Source organism: Cryptomeria japonica, chromosome 11 (genome assembly GCF_030272615.1).
Source record: "Cryptomeria japonica chromosome 11, Sugi_1.0, whole genome shotgun sequence".
In the NCBI taxonomy this organism is placed as follows: Eukaryota; Viridiplantae; Streptophyta; class Pinopsida; order Cupressales; family Cupressaceae; genus Cryptomeria; species Cryptomeria japonica.
The window spans coordinates 354295667-354320528 of record NC_081415.1 but is presented as its reverse complement, the minus strand read 5'-3'; positions in this window follow the sequence as shown (position 1 = coordinate 354320528).

Genomic DNA, 24862 nt, shown 5'->3' with positions numbered 1-24862 from the left:
TTCAAGGTTCAAGTTCTGCAAGTCTAAGCATATCACAAGGTGACACACCTTGTGATAGGTGGCATGCCATCAAAGTGAATGTCGAACAAACCTTGGCTGCGATAGATCTCTAAATGGTTTCACCGAATGCATCAGTTTTATCAAAATAAGATGTATCAATGAAACTGCAGTTTTGATGAGACATGAAAATTGTTCGCTGAGGGAGGTAGTTTGGCCGAAAGAATGATGCCGAACAAACGAAAGTAAAAAAATGGGTCCGGTGGTGCTGAGGTGGTGGATGAGGTCATGCTCAGGTGGATCAGTTGGCAAACTGGAGATTGAGATGTGGCACGGATGGACGAAGAGGTAAGGGTCAAGCAGATCAAGAAAGATCAATGATAGTCCAAAAGATCTAAGGCCTATCGCTATACTGCTATAGAAAGAAGCTTGCTAGTTATCATAGTGACTTGGAGACAAAGCACGTGTGGAAAAGGTGAGAAGATAAGAGGTTAAAGATTGAGCAGTTTGAGGATAGATCAACAACCATCGCTATACTGCATGATGAAGATGCTCGCTAGTTATCTCATGCGACTTGGTGACTGGCGAGGTGGCAGTTGAGGTGGTCATCCAGGTGGGCTCAAAACAAATGAGGATGTGCCACATGGTAGAGAGAAGATGAAGAACCAAGGCAGACCAAGTCCAGATGGCAGACAAAGTGGACCCATGAGCAAATCATAGGCTGACACGTGGCAAAAGTCTACAGACAAGCAAATGTCTATATTTTTTAAGTCAACTTTGAACTTGAAATTTGAACCCGTTCAAAGTGGTTCAATGGTTCAAATTTCATTATCGTCACTCGTTCTCATGGGCCCAGGATGAAGAGAGCAACAAGAGAGATAAAAGCAAAAAAGCAGAGTGGTTAAAACCCAAACAGGTTCCTAAAGATCCGAGGTTTATCACTATACCACAATGAAAAGGTGCATAAAGGTTAATCCTTGCGACATAGCGACAAACCATCAGCAGTCTTGATGGTTTTTATTATGTGCTGATGGTTAAATCAAATGGTCAGGTAATTGGTAGTGTCCAGGTGAACTTAGCATGAAATGACATGAAGTTGTGTTTAGTTTGGCTACTCTTTTTTGCAGTTTTGGAAGAGTTTCTCTCTTAGTTAAGCCCCTTGATTTTTAAGAAAAGCTTAGAATTGATGACAACTGATCCATCTTGGAGCCAAAAATTCATTTTTGCGAGCTTTTGTAGAAGTGATTGTTTTTCACTTTTTTGGGGGGAGGAGGGTTCTGGAGTTTTGAGATTGTGTAGCAGAAGATACTCATGCTCCTGTAACTCATTTCTTATGAGTTTTTGAGATTTGTAATGCATATAACTCCTATTGATCAATAAAGAAGTCCATTTCCCTTCTCAAATTTGTGTTGTTCAAGCATTGTGTGTGAGTTCTTAGAGTGAATTTTTATGATTTTTATAGAATCCTTCTTTTCATCTTATTGCCTCAGTGTTATGATCATATGTAGCATGTTATAGTGCAGGTCAGTGAATGTGTTGTTACTTTTAATGTTTGAAGTTGTGAGAATATCAATGTTTTCCTCCTGCAAACATATAAAAGTTTAAACCTTTCATATGAATCATTTTTGCAAGCATGCATAGTTGAGTTGTGAGATTACAAAGCTTCATTATCTGAGTATTTTGTGAGGTTTGTAAGCATTTGCAAGTTAGTTTTAGTCATTGGTGGATCACCTTTTTATCTATAGTTTTATTTTATGCATATCCTTCTACCTCTTTTCTAGTCAAGAAGTCATTAATTTTTAGGTGGTCAAATAGGAAGCCGACCTATAATCTAGAGGTCTACTCTCATAATAGGATACCCACAGCCTAAGAGTAGTCCAATGTGTCACTAGATTGTGGGAATTTGAAGCTTGCATCAGGTGCAAATCCATGTGACATCAGGTATATCAAGTGGGCCTTCAAAAACTACTTAACCTCAACTATAGGAGTTATTTGAACCCCCAAAAACTCACCTAAATTTTACCTACAGGACAAACTTGATTTGACCATTCTATGAGCTCCCTAACCAAGTTTCTAAAGTCCAAACACAATCTAATATCCCCATTCTTCTTTCTGACCGGTACCAAGTTAGAGACCCATGTGGAATATTTGCAAGGTTCAATAATTCCTGCGTCTTTCATTTTTATGATCTCTTCCCTCATTTTTGGTAACAATGTTGGATTAATAGGCCTCTACTTTTGTCTGAATGGTTTGGCTTCTGGCTTAAGTGGTATCTCATGCTGAAAAAGATCTTCCCTATAGGCTTTGAGATCTTCATAAGACCATGCGAACACATTTCTATATCTTCCTAGCAATGTCATCAGTTGTTGCTTCATGGCAGGAGTTAGCCTTTTCCCTATGAAAACATTTCTAGGAGTTTCTTCACTTCCTAAATTGACCTGTTCCACATCACTTTCTTTAACAGTTGATCCTTTAGTCTCAATCACATCCTGAGCATTGAAAGCCCTTTCCAATGCTACTAGGCCTCTTGGTAATTTATTTGACTTTAGTTGTATGATTTCATGTCCAAATAAAGTTTCTTTACCTTCAGTCTCTTCCACGAAGTCATTGAAATTTATGGCCTGAGTTTGATAGTGATCAGCACACTATAAGAATTTCAGCAGGTCCGCATCGTTTTGAAACACTTGCCAATTATATAGGTTGTCAGGAACAGATGGTCTTACTTTCATTTCTACTTCAGATATCCCAGTTAGTGTTATATCATTATCCTTCAATGCAATACTGGCCAAAAAGTCTGCCATAATGTTCTTTGACCTGTCTATCCAGTTTATTTGAAAAGCATCAAAAAGTTCTATAGTATCCCAGACAGCATTTCTATACTGTTTCAATCTTAAGTGCTTTGAAGAATACTTCTCCTTTACTTGTGAGACTATTAACTCCAAGTCACCAAACACACTGAGTAATCTAATTCCATGTTTAATTGCTATATTAAGACCAGTGAGTAAGGATTCATACTCCGCAATGTTATTTGTGCACTCAAATAACAATTTGAAAGAATATTTGTAGGTTTCCCCTGTGGGTGAAATAAATAGGATTCCAGCCCCACTCCCTTCCTTGCTACAAGATCCATCAAAGAACATTTTCCACACTTGATCATCCTTTCCAGCTAGACTTGATTCAATGGGGATCCACTCGTCAACCTTAGGTTTTGTCAACTACACTTGGAAATTGTCCATATCAATTTGCAAAAAGCATATTTGATTTGCTGACTCTTCCATGTCTTCTATGATATATGTGGACCGGGGTTCCCTATTAATTTTTACCTCCTGCCCATTGATTGGAATCGTAGCATATGATAAATCTAACTGCACATACCCACCAATCATGTTCGACCATTGCCTAGATAGCAACATCCCATAGTTTGGAGGGACATCCACCACTGTAATATCTGTTTTGTACGATGCTTCTAGACAAGCTGCCAATTTGAATTCTACATCCTTCATGATGCCAACCACTGGGACCGACCTGTTGTCCATGGCATAACACTTCCCAAAGGTAGTATCAACTTCCAATCCAAGCTCTTTCATCACTCCAATAGGCATAACATTTATGGCTGCTCCTGAGTCGATCATACAATTCTTTACTTTTTTATTGTTTACCACCAAAGTGAGATAAAATGGGTCTGCCTGTGTTGGGTTTTTGGTTATGGTGGACCCTAAATATATAACTGGGGCCATTTGTTCATTATTGTTACCTTTTGGAACCTCTTGTGTCTGTTCGTTCACCTTTTCCTTTTGGACGCCTGAAATCATCTCAAGAGTCTTTTCTCTGTATTCAGGAAACTTCATTATTTCCATTAAGGGAACAAAAACTTTTAATTGTGTTAATGCATTTGAAATATCAAATGAAGTGGAGTTTTGTGCCAAAGGAAATTTTGCTATCTCTTCCTTTTGAACATCAGGACCCCTTGTATTATTCTTCGTTACAACTTCCTTAGTTTTAATTGCTTTATTTGTTTGCTTGGGTGTTTCGTCAGTTTCTTTTATAGAAAGACAAGCAAGTTTACTTTGCTCTGGATTCACCGTTCTGTTCCTCAAATTGTAAGTCCTTTTTGCTTGTGCAATGGCATAAGCTGTAATTCTTCTTTTTTCTTCTTCAGTGGGGATTCTGAGCTTAACACCTTCACCTATGTTGTCATTTATAGGTAACACAGAGCATTGATCAATGTTCACAGAATTTGATCCTCCTTCTTCTACAAAGGATATCATGTTAATAGTCAGGTCGCCTATATGCTCTTCATAACCATTCTCTTCCTCCTATAATCCTCTTGCTACAACACACAAAGAAGGAGCATGTGGCATATTGCAAGCATAACACCACATGTCATCATCTTGAGTGTAGTTCACTATTTTTTTCAAGGGATCTGGAACTTGCTGGTTATCTTTGTGGTTCCTGTCGACTGGTTTTCCATCTTTCCAGGTAGTGTTATAGGGCATGTCATGCAATCTAGGCCTCTCAGGATGATAATATTGCTGCTTCTCTATTTTGTTTACCCTCACAGATAAATCTTTTAGAGCATTCAAAACTTTTTCAAGCTTATCCTCATCTTTATTAGCCTTGGGTGCTTTTGGATTGTACAACCTTGTATCTTCTCTTCTTCCCACTTTACCAGCGGCCTTCCTGTTATTTTCTATAACAATGGCATCTTTCATAACATCCCGGAGGTCTCTAGGATTTCTGGTTCTCAGCTCATAATTTGTTTTACTATCATACGCATTGATGTAATATAGAATGCTTACCTCAGGTACTGGTTTCATCCTATTGGGAATTTTGTTTAGAACCCTGTTAAATCTTTTGTTGAAATCTACCACTGATTCATTTTGCTCTTTTTTGATGCTAATGATCTCATGCAAAGCAAATTCAGGGCTGTTATGGTCTCCATACTGTTCAAGGAATAAGCTTTTGAACTCTGCAAGACTTCTAATGGATGCATCAGGCAATGTCCTAAACCAATCTCTTGCATCTTCTGTTAATGACTGCATAAATAACCTGATCTTAACATCTTCATGTGGTAAACCAAAATCCTCTATCACTGCATCAAAGGCCTTACAATGAGCTTCCCCTAAAATTGCATTACTTCCAGTGAATCTTGGTATTGCAGTCCTGATTTCATTTGGGATAGGATATGGGTATACCATCATTCCCGAGAAATCAAACTACCTCATTTGTTCCATATTCATTAGCCCATGTCCCCCATGAGGATTCCCAAAATTTTGGTTCATGTTACCATATAAGGGCATTTGATTTTGATAAGGAAATGGGTATTGATTCTGGTACTGATATTGAAATTGATTAGGGGGTGGACGTTGGTTATAAAATTGACCTGGAGGCGGAAACTGGTTATGAGCAGCAAAGTTTTTATGTAAATTTGGCTGGGCTGGTGGTGCACTCGATTGCACATGATCATCCCTTTTGTTACCAAACAAGGGGTTCTCATAAGCCTTAAAATTATTACTCTTCGTTTTTCTCACTCCCTGAGCACATTTTTTTCTATAATTGTTTACATCTTTATTAAAGTCGTCCTCACCAACATTTATGCCTAATTTAGCACATAGCTCCAAACATTCCTGAGTCCTTCCTGAATCTCTCATTTCAGCAGCTGCCTCCATCATTTGTCTAGTTAAATCTGTAAATCTATCTGCAGGATCTGCCATACTTGATCCTGATGAAGGCGGTGTGTTTTGTCTGGATCGTGCTTCATGATTTTCGAAACCAGGGGGAATTTGATATCGGCCCTTTTGGGCTTTATATGCTGCAACCAAATCCTCGTTTACTGGGCTTGAAGTAGTTGCTTTATCCTATTCTCTTAAAGGTGAATGTTGGTTGTTTTCATGCTTATACTGATTGTACCTTTCTCTCATGAATTCATTCATGGATTCTTCTTTGTTTTTGTTCTTTTGTTGAGAAAAATCTAACTGGAATAAAGGTTTTCCTTTTGTGACTGACCTCATTCTGTGCATAGATATTCCTCTCCCTTTTTTTTATTTCAGAGTCGCCACCTCTCTTCTTAAGAGGAAAGTTTTTTCCTTCTTCAGAGTTCTCTCCCACAGTAGAGTCTTAATAATTCTTCCCTAGCAGAGTCGACAATCTGTTGGGTCTCAAATCAACAGATTGGATAGGTTCTAAGGAAATGCCAACTCCTATGATCAAACCCTCCAATTGACTTGGCCAACTTATAGAGTGAACCTATTTGGTTACTGACTCTCTCACTTTAGGCTCTGCAGGACCTAGGCGGGTATACCTATTCACCAGTTGTTTTTAATGACCAGTGCCTTTTATAGCATATTAAGTATCTTGATTTGGTTTCCTCCTATCTCAGAATGGCATAAGTTCCTAGGATGGAGATATAGCAGATGAGTTCAAGATTGTTGTTGTAGAAGCTATTCGATCTATGTTTCCTACTTAGTTACTCCTATTGCTTTAAAATAACATATGATGAATATGGTGATAAGTGTAATTTGTAAATAGCCAGTGCCTTCTTTGCTATTTGGGCTACAGAGTCTTTATATTTTCTTAGGACTTACTGTGCGAACTTGTGAGACAGCTTTTAAACCCACCCCTTTATGGATCTATTAGTTACTATTTCTTATGAGATCAATTGAATGCCTATATCATAAGTTTCTTGAATGAATTTAACCCTACCTTTAAGGGACCATTCAAGTAAGCACTGCAAAGAACAATTACAATTCGCAAGCAGAACTTTTATTTCAGCCTTATAACATACAACATAAATTTCACTCGAAGAATATGAATAACCTTATCTCCTTTAGATAATATCACAAGCGACTGCCAATAACAAAATGAAATAATCCACAGCACATATGCAAAGAAAAATGACTGATCATATTATGTGTTCCATCAAAATTTGTATAACAGAAAACTTACAGGCTGTCATACATTGTTGTCTTGTTTTTTTTTTATGATATCTCTCGTTAAAATATTACAAAAACCTGTTAATTTTAACATTCCTAACAAACTTAAGTAAAAAGAGATTAAGAGTTCCTAAATGATGAATATAATCATCCTCTTTAAAAATCTTGATCTTAATACTTTGTTTCTTCAATTCTTCTCCCTGTGAAAGGTATTCGAATATCATCTGGTTGACGGTAGGGGCCATGTCTTTGCTTCGATCCAATCTTGACAGAGCCCGGTCCTTGATGCTTATAAGTTCATTCCGCAAATCTTCCATAGATATTACTCCTCCTTCTTCATAAATCGAGGGCATTCCAATAGGGCTCCCATCATCCAATTCTTTAAGATCTCCTTTTAGCATATCTTTGAATTTAACATGATTTTCCATATACGAAGTCCCTTCAGCTTTCTCCTCTAGCGTCATCACATCAACACTGTTTATCACTTCATGCAATCGTGCTTTTAACCTTTCATGCTCTCTTAATGCCTTTATGGTTCCAGTGTACACCCTCCAATAATGTTCAACATGTATAAGCATGGTGTTGAATCGGTGTTCAATGATATCATTAACCAATTTATCCATCTTTTGCTAGATATTATTTACCTGTTTGGTAGCCTTATCCGCTTGATACTTCCAATACAGAACATCAGAAACATCATCCAAGCTCTATGCTATAGGATATGAGGCATATTCACTTAAAGGAGTTCCTGTCTCAAGTTGTAATATCCTCGCTTGTAACTTTTGATTCTCCTCTTTAGATCTTTCATATAAGCCTTTATAGGTAATGTTTTCCTTGACCAAAAATTCTGTCTGATCCAAATTTAATTTGGCTACATCCAGGTTCAATTTTGTAGTGACCCTAGGGTCAGTCTTTCCAACCTGATGAATCATAAGGTGTCCAAAGGTTTCTTCAATATCCACAATAATTGGTCCTTTTCCTTTCGGATACAGTGCCCATTGTAGGAGAGATTTTTGATTAGGATCATATCCGGAACCTAGGAATAATTTATCTATCTCTTGAGGCAACACCTGTTGATTTAGGTCCTGCTTCTTCAAGAATCCATCAAACAGAAGTGCTGAATTTATGTCCCAACCAGAAAAGATGATAACACCGGCCTCCTTTAATATTTTCCTCCCTTTCTCAGGGGTCATATCTTTCATGAGGGTATCAATTTCATCTTGTAGCCTTTTCATCTGTTCTTCTTCTGGTCTCTCAGCCATACTTCGTTTCACATGAGCCCCTTTATACTGGTACAAGAATGAAAGGAATTCCCTTGAAGAAGCGAATCTGTCATCAGCAATAAAGTCTTCATGTTCTATCATCCTTATATCAACTACATCTCTAATATTAAATTCACCAGTGTCCACATTTACCTCTACTTCAAAACCAGGGGGATAATCTTCTCTAGGGGAGTCAGCAGGGATGCTACTAGCAGCTGATTTTGGTGACATGTGAGCCAGTGGTTGACTATCCTTTTCAATGTTGATAAAATGAAGGAATTGTGGGGGTACTTTATGCATAATCTCTACCTCATGTTGAAGTAGTTTTTTGGCTATCTCCAAAGGATCGTGGAGGTTTCCAAGTAGGTCTCCATCCACCATCCCCCTTGCTCTTTTCCATTTGAAGGCTTCCCAAGTCATCTCGATTCTTTCTCTCAAAACCCTGGCCTCTTCCCTTTCAAGGTTCTTGATTAAATCGTCTGGCATTTTAGCCACATGTATTCTGGCATTTAGTTTCTGTGACACCCTTGCAACTCTTATATATCCCTCAGGATCAAAGTTCTCTCTAGGATCACCCAGAGTGATGCCATAATAATCTAATTTATTCTGAAGTAAATGATAACTTTTGGAACTTTTAACAATAAAATCAGAAAACATCAATAACCCTGGCACAATGGATTGTTTACCAAAATCTGTAAGATGTTTGGCACTGACAGCAGATAATTGTCTCACAATCTCTAGGCTAGCCACCCTATTTGGTACTGTAATTGGAAGCATGTATGGCTTTCCTTCATACCCAAATACCCTGATTTCTGTATGATTATTGTGGCAATACCAGTCACCCCAGTTGTGATCAATCTGAGACTCTGGAGAGAAGTCCTTTGGCCTAAGGAATCTCTTAATTTTAGGAGACAGAGTATAATCTCTATGTTGTCCAAAGGCCGTACTAAGAGGTTTCACAAAATATTCCTGAAAGTGCCAATATTGGTTGTTTATGAATCTTTGATCCCATGCAGAAACCCACAACTGAACTGGTTTCTTCAAACCATTCTTATCATAAGCTCTGATGCTGAAATCATCTGACCAGAAATTGATTTCTTGTCCACAATAAAGAATGATGTGCATTAATAAGGAATACAACAAGAAATGAATATTTACAAGGTCTCCTTTCAACTTTTCCAACCCATGATTTAGGGCTTCTGCAACATAAGTTGCATAGTCAAATGACCTAGGGTCTTTCGATTGTAGATCAACACATAGAACCATAACCCCAATATCCATGAGAGGATGAGCCTCTAAGCCTAATACTTGGGCTGCAGCATAGTATGTATACTTAAAATACGGATGGAATTGGTTGACATCAAATGGCACCTTGTCATCTTTACTGAATGGAACAAAGGACCCTCCTACTTTTGGCCGGAGAATGGGTAATCTCCATGTCCTGTAGATGTCCTCCAAGTTAAAGAATTCTCACAACAGTTTCTGTATATCAATTTTCTCTTCTACTTCCCAGTCTAGATCAAATACCATATCAATAGTCTGTTTGTTAATCACCACCATGGGATTCCCTCAGTAGTCGCATATGGTTTTGGTTTTTGGATCATAGCAATCTACCAGAGATTTCATTAATTCGACATCCACAAATACATTCGGAACTACCAATTTCCCTAAGTTTTTCTTCCACAGGTTACTTACGGGCTCAGGAGCATCCCTTCTCTTGTAACCAAATAAGAACAACTCATGTCCTCTGATTTCAGTCCATATGTCTCCTAGATGTTCAAATCTATCTTCCAACCCTTCTTCACTCTTGATTTTTTTGGACCTCACACTGGATGTCGGGCACTGGTCTAGCAAATCCTGAGTTAAAGCTCTACCCTCCTTTTTCTGTCATTTGGGCTTCTCTTCAGGGTTTAATTCTTTCCCTTTTCTACTCTTTTTAAAAGAAGAAGAAGGTTCCATAATTTCAATTAATACGAGAAATCACACTTACTTGGAGAATTGTCGAGCTCTTCTGATTGTCGTTTACGAACTTCAGCAAACTCCTTGCAATTTTCCGCCTTTTGGGATTAATCTGGTTCTTATGAAAATTTGATCAATTCAGCTGCAATTGTATGGGCAACTTGTGCATAGTTAATGTCTCTGCATTTATAACGGCTATTCAAATGTTTAAACTTAATTGCAGATGTGACATCCTCCACTTGGGCTTTTAACTCCTTCGCGGGAAGTACTGTTCAACTGAAATGATCGTGAATCAATTTTTTGATGAAACCCTTGTCTTTGGCTGAATACTTTGATCTTTCATCGAAAGTTCACTTTCCTCGATATCACCTTATCGGCAAATGGCCCATGTCGAAAAACCATTTTCTAGTCTCCTTGAAATCATCTTTTCTTCAATGAACTTTCTTTCGATGAGTCATTCATGAGTTTCATCGAAATCATATTTCAATGAGTTATGTTCTTCGGTGAAAGTTCATGCAAGCCCTCCGAAAGCCTTTTTTCTTCGATGTCCTTTTTATTGATGAAACCCCTCTGTTTTTATTCGATATAATGTTATCGATGAAATTTTATTTTTGATGAATGTTTTTTAAGTCTCTTCGGCAGTTGTATTTCCTCGACTTCACCTTTTGCCTTTTGCTTTTCACTTTTCGATGAAACTGGGATATCGATGAGTGGCTTCTTTCATTTATCGAAAGAGATATTCTGCCGAAGACATCTTAACTTAGTGTTTTACATGTCATGTTCCATTTCGATGAAAGTATTCTTTCGGTGAAACTCCTTTTGAGATGCTCGACATGATATTTTGGCCGATGATCTTTTAGCTCTCATGCCTATGGGAATATTTTTTTTTTTTTTTTTTTAATATAGTGTTCAATAGAGTGCATCATATTGTTGCAGAAAATATTGCTTTGAGGCTTTTGGCAGCCTCTTTCAAAGGGAAAGCCCTTCAGTGGTTCAGGGGTCTACCTATGAACTCAATAGCTACATAGGATGAGCTGGGACAACTTTTAAATCGACATTTTGAAGACAAGTTAGATCATCTTTCATTGGTGGAGCAACTCACTACCATCAAAAGAGCTCCACATGAGCATATGATGGATTTCAACTACCAGTTTCAAAGGACTTGGAATCGGATTCCAGCATCAGTAAAACCTTCCAATGATTATGCTTTTTGGTTTTACCTAAAGGCTTTGAATAGTGATATTGCACTCATGATACAATCTATGGGGGGAAATACTTTACCAGCAGCATTTGATGTTGTTGTTGGGGCTGAGAATAGTCTTATTCAAGTAGGGAAGATAGCACCTAGGCCTCCCATGCCCATTTTTTTTCTAATATATAGCCCATTATCCCTGTAGTTCCACCTGTTATAGCTATTATACCTTCATTTCCAGCATATAATGCTCAAGTTGTAGCTCAAGAGAATGTTGTACCTAGTCATTTGCAAGAGATAATAAGTACTAAGGAGAAAAACGCTAACCTACAGAAGACTTTGCAAAATTTTGGTAATGAGTTGGTTAATATCAAGAAAGCCCAAACTCAACCACCTTACCAAATTCCTTTCCAAGCTCCCTACTAGACCTCGTACCAACCAAACTCTCAAGGTCAAAGAAGGAATTTTAACCAAAGGCCTTTTCAACAGTATAATCCTAATACACCCTATTCCTCAAGGGATATTGTTCCAGTCCAGAACAACTTGGTAGCTGACTATGAGTGGTTTTTTCCTTGCAACTAGCCACATAACCAATCTGCATGCCCCAATGGCATGTTAAATCAAGCATTGATGGTGCAAAACAGTGTTGTTGTTCCAAGAAATTAGTCTCAGGAAGTTAATGAACAACAATCTGCACCCATGGAACAACGTAGTCCTGATGTTACTTTGATGAATTGGCAAGGTGAGGAGTTCTATGGGGTTAATCAACCTCAAAATTAGTTATATATCCCTATAGCAGCCAACAAAAGATCCAAGAAAAGGGTTGTCGACATGGGGCACCAGACTGATAAGAATAATGATCATCCTTTCTCAAGTACCCAAGCTCAGGCATGATCTTTCTTTGCTCAAAATACACATATTCTTCAGAGATCACAACTTGTGGTGACCAAAGATCAGCCAAAAAACCAACGTCATCTAGCACAAATGCAAAAGGACATTGTTGTTACTAAGGGACAATAGAAGGTTAGTATGACTGATTTTAATATTTTGGACTAGTTGAAGAAAACTCATGTTAGCATGTCAATGTGGGATTCACTAGCTCTACTTGGGCAAAACGATTTGTTACATGATGCTTTGTTTAACCTTTCCTTGACTACCCAGCCATCTAATCAGCAAGCTTCAAAGGTTGTTCTTACCAATAAGCCTCATCAAAAGAGTGAACAACAGTCTCAACAGTCTAAGGTAAACAAACCACCCCCCATTTATTTCACTCTAATCATTGGCCAACACCTAGTGCATAACTGCATGATAGATTCAGGTGCAAGTAGCTCAGTCATGCCCAAGCAATTGGTTGACCAATTAGGACTGGCTTATGAGCCATTGAATAAGGGTGTAGTGCAGTTAGATGGGATTGCTATAAATATTGTAGGAGTCATTAAAAATTTGAGTCTAACACTCCATGCTTGCCCCAATTTTTCTATTCTGCAAGATGTATATGTGATAGACTTGCCACCCTACTTTGCAATTTGCTTATCAAGAGACTTTACAGCCAAATTAGGGGGTTATTTTTCATCTGACTAGTCACATATGTTTTTTAGGACTAGGTATGGAACTAAAGTTACTATTAAATCAAAAGCTTTAGCTAATGATCACATAGAACCCTATGTCCCTAGTGTTGTCAATGCCAATTTGACCATTCATGAGTAGGATGACCAACCCATTCCATGAGATCCAAACACCCCTATTGATGACATTCTTGACATTATTCTGGATGAATGGGCAACTAAGAATCTTGAAGAAGATCCTTTTAAAAATATGGATGAGGTAAACCTTGGAATCTATATGTTTCATGAACAAGGTTTTGATGTCCCAAATTTGATGAAGGATGCTGGACAACAAGATAATCAACATCAAAATGAGCTTTGGAATCTCTATTTTGATGGGTCAAGAAGTAAGAATGGTGCTGGTGGTGGTTGCATGTTGATTTCCCCTATTGATGATAAGTATAATGCAACTTTCAGGTTTTCTTTTAGCTGCACCAATAATATAGCTGAGTATGAGGCCTTAATTCATGGTCTAGAATGGGCAAAGAAGAGAGGAATCAATTATTTGCAGGTTTATGGTGACAGTGAACTAGTTGTCAACCAAGTAAGAGGTTTTCGTACCACTAAAAATGATCTTTTAAAGTTTTATAAACATAGGGTGTGAGATCTTATTGAAGATTTCCAAGCTTTCAATCTGCTATCTATTCCTAGAAATCTTAATAAGCATGTTGATAGACTTGCTGCGATAGGAGCACAGTATGATATTCCAAGTGATATCAACAACATTAATGAACATCAATATGTAAAAGTGATTGTTAGGTCTTCCATTCCTAACAATGCTGATCATTGGAAAGTTTTTGATAGTGATCAACAAATTATTAACTTTTTGAGGGAAGAGCCAGAGTTTTCAAATACCAACCAAGAGAAGCTTAAGCAATAGTATGATGATCAGGTCATACAGCTAGAAACAAACAAGCTACCTAAGGGTTTGGTCACATTGGAGTCAATTTTCAATGAGGATGATCAAGTGAGAAAAGAAAAATACAGCTTGCAGATCAAGGAGGAACATTATGAAAATGTTGATATTTTCAAGGATAAGTTGTTAAAGCTTGGAAAGGTGTGTACTTTAGAGGAGAGGCATGCATTTGTTTTACTATGCCAAGAGTTTAGTGATATATTTGCTTGGCAATATTATGATTTAAAAGGCTTTGACCCTAATATTGCCCAACATACCATAGAGCTTGAGCCAAATGATAAACATGTGAGGCAAAAACAAAGACCTCTTAATCCAAAGTTGGGGCCCCTTATAGTCAAAGAACTTAATAAACTCATTGAGAGCAACATCATTTTTCCTATCAAACACACCTCTTGGGTGTCAAACCTTGTCCCAGTTAGGAAAAAGAATGGTGAAATCAGACTTTGTGTTGATTTATGAGATCTCAATAGAGCCTCTTTGAAGGATAGATATCCGCTGCCCTCTATGGAGCATATTCTGCAAGTTGTTGTAGGTTTTGAGAGATTCTCCTTGCTAGATGCTTTTTCAGGTTATAACCAAGTTTTAGTTAAGGAGGAAAATTAATTCAAAACAACATTTACAACTAAATGGGGCATTATGGCCTATAAAAAGATTCTATTTAGTTTGTCAAATGCTGGTGCCACTTTTCAGCATGCTATGGATATGGCATTTCATGGTTTGATGTATAAATTTGTACTTATTTATTTGGATGATATCACTATTTATTCCAGAAACTCAGTTGAACACCTAGCTCACCTAAAGAAATTTTTTGAGAGGTGTAGAGAGTATGGTATATCTCTTAACCCAAAGAAATGTGTGTTTTTTGTTCACAAGGGTAAGCTCCTGGGCTATGTGGTGTCAAAAGAGAGTATTACTATTGATTTGGAGAGGGTAAGTGCTATTCTTTCCTTACCTCTACCAGCACACAAGAAGGTCTTGCAAAGCTTCTTGGGTAGGATTAATTTTGTTCGGAGGTTTATTCTAGATATTGTAGAATTATTAAAACCTCTAACTTCTATGTTGAAAAAGGATATTCCTTTTAGCTAGTCAAAAGATGGGAGGAGGAGTTTTAGGCTTATAAAAGAGGCACTTGCAACTACTCCTACTTTGCTAAACCCAAATTTCTCAAAACACTTTATTTTGTATGCATATGGCAGTATTGACAACATCTCAGCTATGTTGGTTCAAGAAAATGAGCATGGTTTGGAGCAGCCTTTGGCCTTTTTCAGTCAAGGCCTTAAGGATTATGAGGAGAAATATTATTTTGTTGAAAAACATGTTCTTGCTGTTGTTGGGAGTTTGAAAAAGTTTAAGTATATGATGTCTAACAATAGGATTAAGTTGATGGTTTCTCACCCCTCAGTTAAAGAGTTTTTTTTCAACAAAGACTTAAATGATAAGAGGGTTGGTTGGGTGACTAAGGTGATGGAATTTGATGTTGATATTAAGTTCACCAAGATATTCAAAGGTAAGGGACTATGTGAGCAGCCTGTTGATCACACAAACAACAATAAAGAGGATGAGGAGAAGGTTTTTTTGGCCCTCCAAGGTGAAGAACAAGTAGTTGTTCCTTTTCCTCCTATTAGTTGGGTACAAGAAATGACACATTTCTTGCTGGTTGGTGAGTGTCCTCATGGATTGAGTAAGTCAAGAAGAAGATATGATAGACTTCAGTCCATTCCCTATGTACTCTTGAATGGTTTTCTATTTACAAAGGATTTTCATGGTGTATTATTGAGGTGCATAGATGTTGATCAGGTTCATAAGGTATTGCATGAGTTTCATGAAGGACCAATAGGAGGACACTTTTCAGCAAGAGATACAACTCTGAAAGTTATGAAAGGAGGCTATTATTGGCCTAATTTGTTCAGAGATGCACATTCCTAGATTAGAAAGTGTAAAGAATGTGCCATGTTTGCAAGAAAAGAGAGGTTGGCAGCACGCAGCCTATTTAGGTAGAACAACCCTTTATGAAGTGGGGTTTGGATTTCATTGGAGTCATAAATCCACCTTAAAGTGCTGGCCACAAGTGGGTGCTCATAGCCATTGATTATTTTATTAAGTGGACTAAGGCCGTAGCACTGAAGGAAGCAAATGAGACAGCTGTTTTGAACTTTTATGATGAGTTGATAACTAGATTTGATGTCCCTAAATCTATAGTTTTGGATAATACTCTTGCTTTTGTAGGGAGCCAAATATTTGATTAGGCAGTAAAGAATGGTGTTTATCTCAACACCTCATCTAAATATTACCCTCAGGGAAATGGACAAGCTAAGTCCACAAATAAGAATCTGCTCAGAATCATCAAAAGGACCATGAAAGGAAATCAATGAGCTTGGCATACCAAGCTTAAATCAGCCTTATGGATTGATAGAATCACACCAAAAAGGTCCACTGGAATGTCTCCATACATGCTTGTGTATGGGAAAGAGGCAAGGTTGCCTATTTCACTTGAGTTTCTAGCCCTTGATTTATCTAACTAGTTGGATATGATTGAAGAAGAGTCTATCTCAGGAAGATTGGCTTAGTTGGTTAAGATAGAGGAAGTTAGAAATAAGGCTATGAGGCAAATTGAGCATCACCAAGCTCAAATGAAAAGATATTTTGGTAAGAGGGCTTCTCCTAGAGTGTTCAAGGAAGGTGACATTGTCCTAAAATGGGATGAATTCAAGAGCAGGCCAGGCAAGCATACAAAGTTTGATGCTTTTTGGAGTGGGCCTTATATGATTTATGAGTGCAACTAGCACAATGCCTTCCAAATGTCTAAGTTGGATGGTGAAGTTGAACCAATCCTAGTCATTGGGATTCACCTCAAGCATTGCTTTTGAGGTATGCCTAAAATTTGTACATATTTTAGTTTTCCTAGTGGTAATAAGTGCTTTGCACAATAGGTCAGTTTGTAGTTTTGTTTTCCCTAAGTGCCTAGTGCATAGTTTAGGAGGAGTAATAAGAGTCATACTATTGTAATCCATCAAAGATATAAAAGAGAGATGTCCATCATATGAAACAAGGAATATGTTTATCCCCTCTCACGCACAAAAGCCATCTCCCTCATATAGCTGTAATAAATTGTTGCAGTGTTTCAGAAGTGTTTTGTTGTTTTGTGTTTCAGAAGTGTTTTGTTGTTGTTGGGATTGGAAAAGATCTTTTGATAAGAGGGCTTCTCCTAGAGTGTTCAAGGAAGGTGAAATTGTCCTAAAATGGGATGAATTCAGGAGTAGGCTAGGCAAGCATACAAAGTTTGATGCTTTTTGGAGTGGGCCTTATATGATTTCTGAGTGCAAGTAGCACAATGCCTTCCAGCTGTCTAAGTTGGATGGTGAAGTTGATCCAATCCCAGTTAATGGGATTCACCTCAGGCATTGCTTTTGAGGTATGCCTAAAATTTGTACATATTTCAGTTTTCCTAGTGGTAATAAGTGCTTTGCATAATAGGTCACTTTGTAGTGTTGTTTTCCCTAAGTGCCTAGTGCATAGTTCAGGAGGAGTAATAAGAGTCATACTATTGCAATCCATCAAAGCTATAAAAGAGAGGTGTCCATCATATGAAACAAGGAATATGTTTATCCCCTCTCACACACAAAAGGCATCTCCCTCATATAGCTACAAAAAATTATTGCAGTGTTTTGTTAATTTGTCCTGTCCTAATCTATCAATACACATGCCTAATTCATGACAGTAAGGTGTTAAGCTCACTTCCATAAACCACACACCTGTACTCCATAGATTAGGATAGGTTTTTGAGAGAAAAGAGAGTTTTTGCAGTCACGTGTGATGTGTTGTTTCAATTTTCTATTAGTCTCAGTGACTTTGTGCCCAATGGAATGCATAAGGCAGCTGGTGAAAATGTTTAGCAGACAAACATATGGCAGATGTCACCAAAAATGTTACCTATTTTTGATACAAGCTCAATATGCCTCAGAAGGAGAAACAAGTGCTAAGTATGAAAAGAATACATGTTTTTGTCTAACTTGTTTGCTTCATGTGCAGACATAGGGAAAATAATTTTTTATTCATTGAATTATAGCATGTGGGGTAAAATGTGGCTCCCATGAGGGTTGAGCCCAGCATGCTGAGGGAGATGGGTGTTTCTTTGCAGTTTTTTTTTTGAATTTTTGCCTTATCGGCAAGACCTCCCTCAATGACCTGATAAGAAGTGTAGAGTGTGGAATGTTGTCATCAGCTATCAGAAGGAGCTATCTCAAGTTATCCTGATTAGCCGATGGAAAGGCCCAGGCATAGTCCATTTATCCCACATTGGCCGCGGGGAGGAGCATTTCAGTATTTAAAGGCAAAGTCCCACACATATTAAGTGTCAAAGCTTACTGGCTTTTGACAAGGAGCAACTCAACGTTGGTGGGCCCCCGCATGCACACACATCTCAAAGCGACCAAATTTTGTAGTAAAAGGGAAAATTAACAGGCGATCAGGTTGCAAAGGATCTGACGGCTATCGTTATGTTGCGATGGGAAGATAATCGCCAAATACTCCCCGTGACTTGGCGACAAAGCATATGCCGAAAAGAGAAAGTTAAAGCTTGAGCAGATCATTGAGATCCAATGGTAGATCAAGAAAGATCAGATGGTGGATTGATATTCTGGGGCCATCCATGACTATCATCATACCGTGGTTGTGAAGTGCCTGGAATGAATACCCTCACAATAGGTGGTAGGTGAGGTGGTGCCGAGGTGGACTCTGAGTGTATCACAAGGTGACACACCTCATGACAAGTGGAATGTCATAAAAGTGAATGTTGAACAAACCTTGGCTGCGATAGATCTCTAAATGGTTTCACCGAATGCATCAGTTTCATCGAAATAATAGGTATCGATGAAACTACAGTTTTGATGAGACATGAAAATTGTTCACCAAGGGAGGTAGTTTGGCCAAAAGACTAATACCAAACAAACCAAAGTAAAATGATGGGTCCAGTGGTGATGAGGTGGTGGATGAGGCCTTTCTCAAGTGGATCAGGTGGTAAATTGGAGATTGACATGTGGCACAAATAGATGAAGAGGTAAGGGTCAAGCAGATCAAGAAAGATCAATAGTAGTTTGAAAGATATAAGGGCTATTGCTATACCACTATAGAAAGAAGCTCGCCAATTATCATAGTGACTTGGCAACAAAGCATGTGTGAAAAAGGTGAGTGGCTAAGAGGTTAAAGATCAAGTAGTTTAAGGACAGATCAATGATCATAGCTATACTGCATGATGAAGATGCTCGCTGGTTATCTCATGTGACTTGGTGACTGGCAAGGTGGCAGTTGAGGTGGTCATTCAGGTGGGCCCAAAATGAATGAGGATGTGCCATGTGGTAGAGAGAAGATGAAGAACCAAGATAGACCAAGTCCAGATGGTAGTCCAGATGGAAGAAAAAGTGGACCAAGTCTACAGATGAGCGGATGTCTATATTTTTTAAGTCAACTTTAAACTTGAACTTTGAACCCGTTCAAAGTGGTTCAATGGTTCAAAGTTCATTATCATCACTCGTTCCCATGGGCCCAAGATGTAGAGATCCAAAGTTTTTCGCTATACCGCAATTAAAAGATGCATAAAGGTTAATCCTTGCGACATAGCAACAAACCATCAGTACTACTGATGGTTTCTATTATGTGCTGATGGTTAATGCAGATGGCTAAATCAAATATTCAGGTAACTGGTAGCGTCCAAGTGAACTCAGTGCTAAATGACGTTAAGTTGTGTTTAGTTTGGCTACTCTTTTTTGCAATTTTGGAAGAGTTTCTCTCTTAGTTAAGCCCCCTGATTTTAAGGAAAAGCTTAGAATTGATGACAACTTATCCATCTTGGAGCCAAAAATTCAAATTTTGAATTTTTGCAAGCTTCTGTATAAGTGATTGTTTTTCACTTTTTGGGGGGGAGGAGGGTTCTGGAGTTTTGAGATTGTGTAGCAGAAGATACTCATGCTCTTGTAACTCATTTCTTATGAGTTTTCAATATTTGTAATGCAAATACCTCCTATTGGTCAATAAAGAAGTCCATTTTCCTTCTCAGATTTGTGTTGTTCAAGCATTGTGTATGAGTTCTTAGATTGAATTTTTATGATTTTTATAGAATCCTTATTTTCATCTTATTTCCTCAGTGTTATGATCATATGCAACATGTTATAGTGCAGGTTAGTGAATGTGTTGTTACTTTTAATGTTTGAAGCTGTGAAAATATCAGTGTTTTTCTCCTGCAAACATATAAAAGTTTAAATCTTTCATATGAATCATTTTTGTAAGCATGCATATTTGAGTTGTGAGATTACAAAGCTTCATTATCTAAGTATTTTGTGAGGTTTGTAAGCATTTGCAAGTCAGTTTCAATCATTGGTGGATCACCTTTTTATCTATAGTTTTATTTTATGCATATCCTTCTACCTCTTTTCTAGTCAAGAAGTCATTAATTTTTAGGTGGTCAAATAGGAAGCCGACCTATAATCCAAAGGTCTGCTCTCATAATAGGATACCCACAGCCTGAGAGTAGTCCAATGTGTCACTGGATTGTGGGAATTTGAAGCTTGCATCAGGTGCAAATCCATGTGACATCAGGTATATCAAGTGGGCCTTCAAAAACTACTTAACCTCAACTATAGGAGTTATTTTGAACCCCCAAAAACTCACCTAAATTTTACCTATGGGACAAACTTGATTTGACCATTCTACGAGCTCCCTAACCAAGTTTCCTTTTGGGAACCGTATAGGATTTGAAAATGCATTGGTTTTCAAATTTCCCTCTCAAAGACATGTCACATGACAACTCACAACATATTACAAATGCCAAGTGACACCATAAAATACAACACATCAACATACACTTGGACATGTCTTTTCAAGGTGAAAATAAATTAAAATTAAACAAATTGAACACACACACATGCATTCACTTATATAAAATAAACACTTTACAAATGAGGTATTGTCTTTCCAAATATACAAAACTTGGCCTCAAAATCGCACAAAGGTTTGGCTCTAGTTCTCCCGTATATTTGCATGGTCACATGGATTAATATCCTACACATCTCAACCCACACATCAGTAGGTCCAAAACAATATGCATACATAAACAAAAGAATACACTTTAAAACACATAGCATCCAATTTCATATCATATCATGGCTCGATCTCTTAATCAAATAATAATAAGGATAAAATCAATTTACCTTTCCTAAAAATCCATATGTTACCATTTAATCAATTACATCATCATTGAATTCATATAAAGAAATCATCAACTAGGCATGCATACATGATTCATCATAACATCAACATAAGTACTGAAATTAAACATAATATGGGATATATCATATCCAATGTTATCAAATCATCTATCAAATAGTCTCAAAATCCATTGTACATCAAAGTAATGTATCAAATGATAAGTTCATAATGAAAAATAAAGAACTGATATGGCAAGCTCAAGGTAGGGCCTCACACCCTCCCCCCCTAGGCATGAATTGCCTCATGGAGTTCATCACAAAGATGGGGATACTAAGATCTCATCCGCACTGCATCCTCCCATGATGCAGTAACCTCGTCATAACAATCCCACTGGACCCTAACTTGGTCCAGCTCTCTGCCTTGAAGAGACAACATCTGACAAGCCAAGATGTGAATGGGCTCCAAAGGAAGCTACCCATTCGACTCCACCTGCAAGGCATCCCAATCTACAATATGAGACTCATCATAAATATAATTCCTCAGTACGAACACATGAAACACATCATGGATGCGTGATAGGCTAAGTGGCAAGGTTGGATGATAAGCAACTGGTCCTATCCTTTCTAGGATCTCAAATGGTCCAACAAAGCAAGGTGTGAGATTAGAACCCTTTCCTTATTGGATTGGACTCTTATGTAGTCACACTCTCAAGAAAACTCTATCTCCAACCATGTAGCTACAATCTATCCTAAGCCTCTCTAAGGCATTTTCTAATCATATCCACCTACTGCTCCATATCTTGAACTAACTTAGGACTAATGGCTACTCTATCCTTAATGTGGTCCCAACTCAAAGGTGTCCTACATGGTCTATCATATAATGTCTGATAAGGTGGCATCCCCAAGGAAGTGTGATTCCCATTATTATAGGCAAATTCCACCAAGTGAAGGTACTCTTCCCATCTAGTTTGATGATCCATGACATACATATGGAGCATATCCTCCAATACTTGGTTCACCCTCTCTATCTGTCGATCCATTTCCAGATGATAGGGTGTGCTAAAGTTGAGATTGGTACCCAAAACTGCCTATAGTGCCTTCCAAAAGGAAGAAGTAAAGAGAGAATCCCTATCTTAAATGATCCTGGGTAGAATGCCATGAAGTCTAACAATATCCCGCAAGAACACATGTGCCAATGCTGGTGTTGTAAAAGTAGTTCAGACCAGTGAGAAGTGAGCTACTTTGGTCAACTAGTCAACTATCACCATGATGGTATTATGGTGGCGAGATGACATAGGAAGACCAATGATGAAATCCATGGAAATTGTGTCCCACTTCCACTCTAGTATCTTATGAGGTTGGAGCAATCCACCTGGATGGAAGTGCTCTGCCTTAACTCTCTAGTACTCAAGGCATCAGGCTACTAAATTTGCAATGTGTTACTACATACCTAACCAGTGATACAACTATCTCAAATCTGCATGTAGCTTTTTAACCCTAGGATGTGTCGCATAGGGTGCTCTATGAGATTTAGTCATAATGAAATCTCACAATTTCCTAGAAGAAGGTATATAAATGCACCCTCTATGGTAGGAAAGTGCTACAATATGTGATCTCTCAAATCTATATTTGTGGTGATAAAGTATAACTCATGACATCTCCTACTCAATGCATCTGTAACTAAGTTCTCTTTCCCCTTGATGTAGTGAATATCAAAATCATGCTTACACAAGAACTCTATCCATCTCCTTTGATGAGCATTAAGGTTAGGCTGAGTAAATATGTACTGCAAGCTCTGATGATCAGAATGAAGCTCAAAGCAATGTCCTAAAAGAAAGTGTATCCATCTCACGAGTGTGTGCACCATTGTTGCAAGCTCAAGGTCATGAGTAGGGTAGTTAAGCTCATGAGTCTTAAGTTTCCTAGACTCATATGCAATAGCTTGACCACCCTGCATAAGTACTACTCCCAAACCATCTAAGGAAGAACCTATGCAGACCACAAAATTGGTTGACAGATTTGGCACAACAAGAATAGGTGTGCTAGTAAGTGCCTTTTTTAGTTCCTAAGAGGCCCTCTCACACTTTTTTGTCCACTCAAATTTCTTTCCCTTTCGCTGAAGGGATGTAATAGGGTGTGCAACCCTAGAGAACCCCTCAATGAAGCATCTATAATACCCTGCTAAGCCCATGAAGCTCCTAACCTCTGTCACACTGGTTGGCACTGGCCAATCCATAATAGCTCTAATCTTTGATGGGTCAACTGAGATCCCATCACTTGATATGACATGTCCTAAATATCGGATGTCTGAGTGAAAGAGGCACACTTAGACAAGCTTCCATATAATTGATTCTCTCTCAAAAATTGCAATACCTGACGAAAGTGCTCTTCATGCTCTTCCTCATTTTGAGAATATATCAATATATCATCAAGGAACATAATCAGGAATCTATCAAGGAAGGTATGGAATACACCATTCATGAGACTTATGAATATTGTTGGAGCATTCATAAGGCGAAAAGGTACTAAAGTGAACTCATAGTGGTCATATCTAGTTTGGAAAGCGGTTTTGTGAATATAACTTTCCACTATTCTCAAATGATGGTACCCTGACTTCAGATCTATCTTTGAAAACACTTTGGCACCTTGTAACTGATTAAATAAATCATCAATCCTGGGCAATGGATACCAATTCTTAATGATAACATTGTTTAACTATCGGTAGTCCATACATAACCATAGGGATATGTCCTTCTTCTTTATGAAGATTTATGGTGCGCCCCAAGGGGAGATGCTAGGATGAATGTTCTCTTTCTCTAAAAGTTCCTCAAGCTGCATCTTGAGCTCATTAAGCTCATTAGTAGTGATTTTATAAGGTTCTCTCAAAAATGGCTTCGCTCCTAGTACAAGATCTATATGAAAATCAATCTCTATGAGGTGGCATACTAGGTAGCTCAGAAGGAAAAACATTTGCAAATTCCTTAAGAATAGGATGGTCACAAAGTGAGGGTTCCTTCTGATCCTCTTCTTCCCTATCACTAATAGTGATGGCAAATAACTTACATCTCTTTTGTATGCTCCTCTTAAGCTGCATAGCAGAGATCATACAAAGTGATATGGGTCTCTGAACTCTTGAAATCACTATGGAAGTACCATGATCATCCACACACTCAATCTTCTTCTGCCGACAATCCATCTTGGCTTTGTGGGCATATAGCCAATCCATGCCAAGAACAATTCCATAAGATCCTAGTGGTGTAACTCAAAGGTCTTCTATGGTGGTCATACTCCCAATCTGAAGCTGACAATCCCTAACCATTGATTCAATGGACACTCTAGCTCCTGATGCTAACTCGACCTCCCAACTAACATCCCGCCTAGTTGCCACTAGCCCACAACGCTCCACAACCAATGGAGAAATAAAAGAATTTGTATCTCCTTAATCAAATAAGATAGTAACACAACTACCTCTGATCATACATGTGGCCTCTATAATTGTGGCTTGATGCTCATCTTGGCAGTTATCAACCGCTGCAAAAACTCTGTGGGACTTATCCATGTCCCCAACTATAGGCTCTGAACCTGCCATGCGTTGACTACCTGCCATCTATCCCTGTGGGCACTCTCTCTCCATGTGTCCCATGGAACCACAAGTAAAGCAAGTGCCACATGTCTAAATCTAGACATCCTGTGGCCTAGAATACTATTGTCCTCCTATCCTACTACATCCACTACAACCACCCCTAGTGGACTGCTAAGTCCATGCCAGAGGTGTGTATGGAACCTGTGGTCATTGATCAC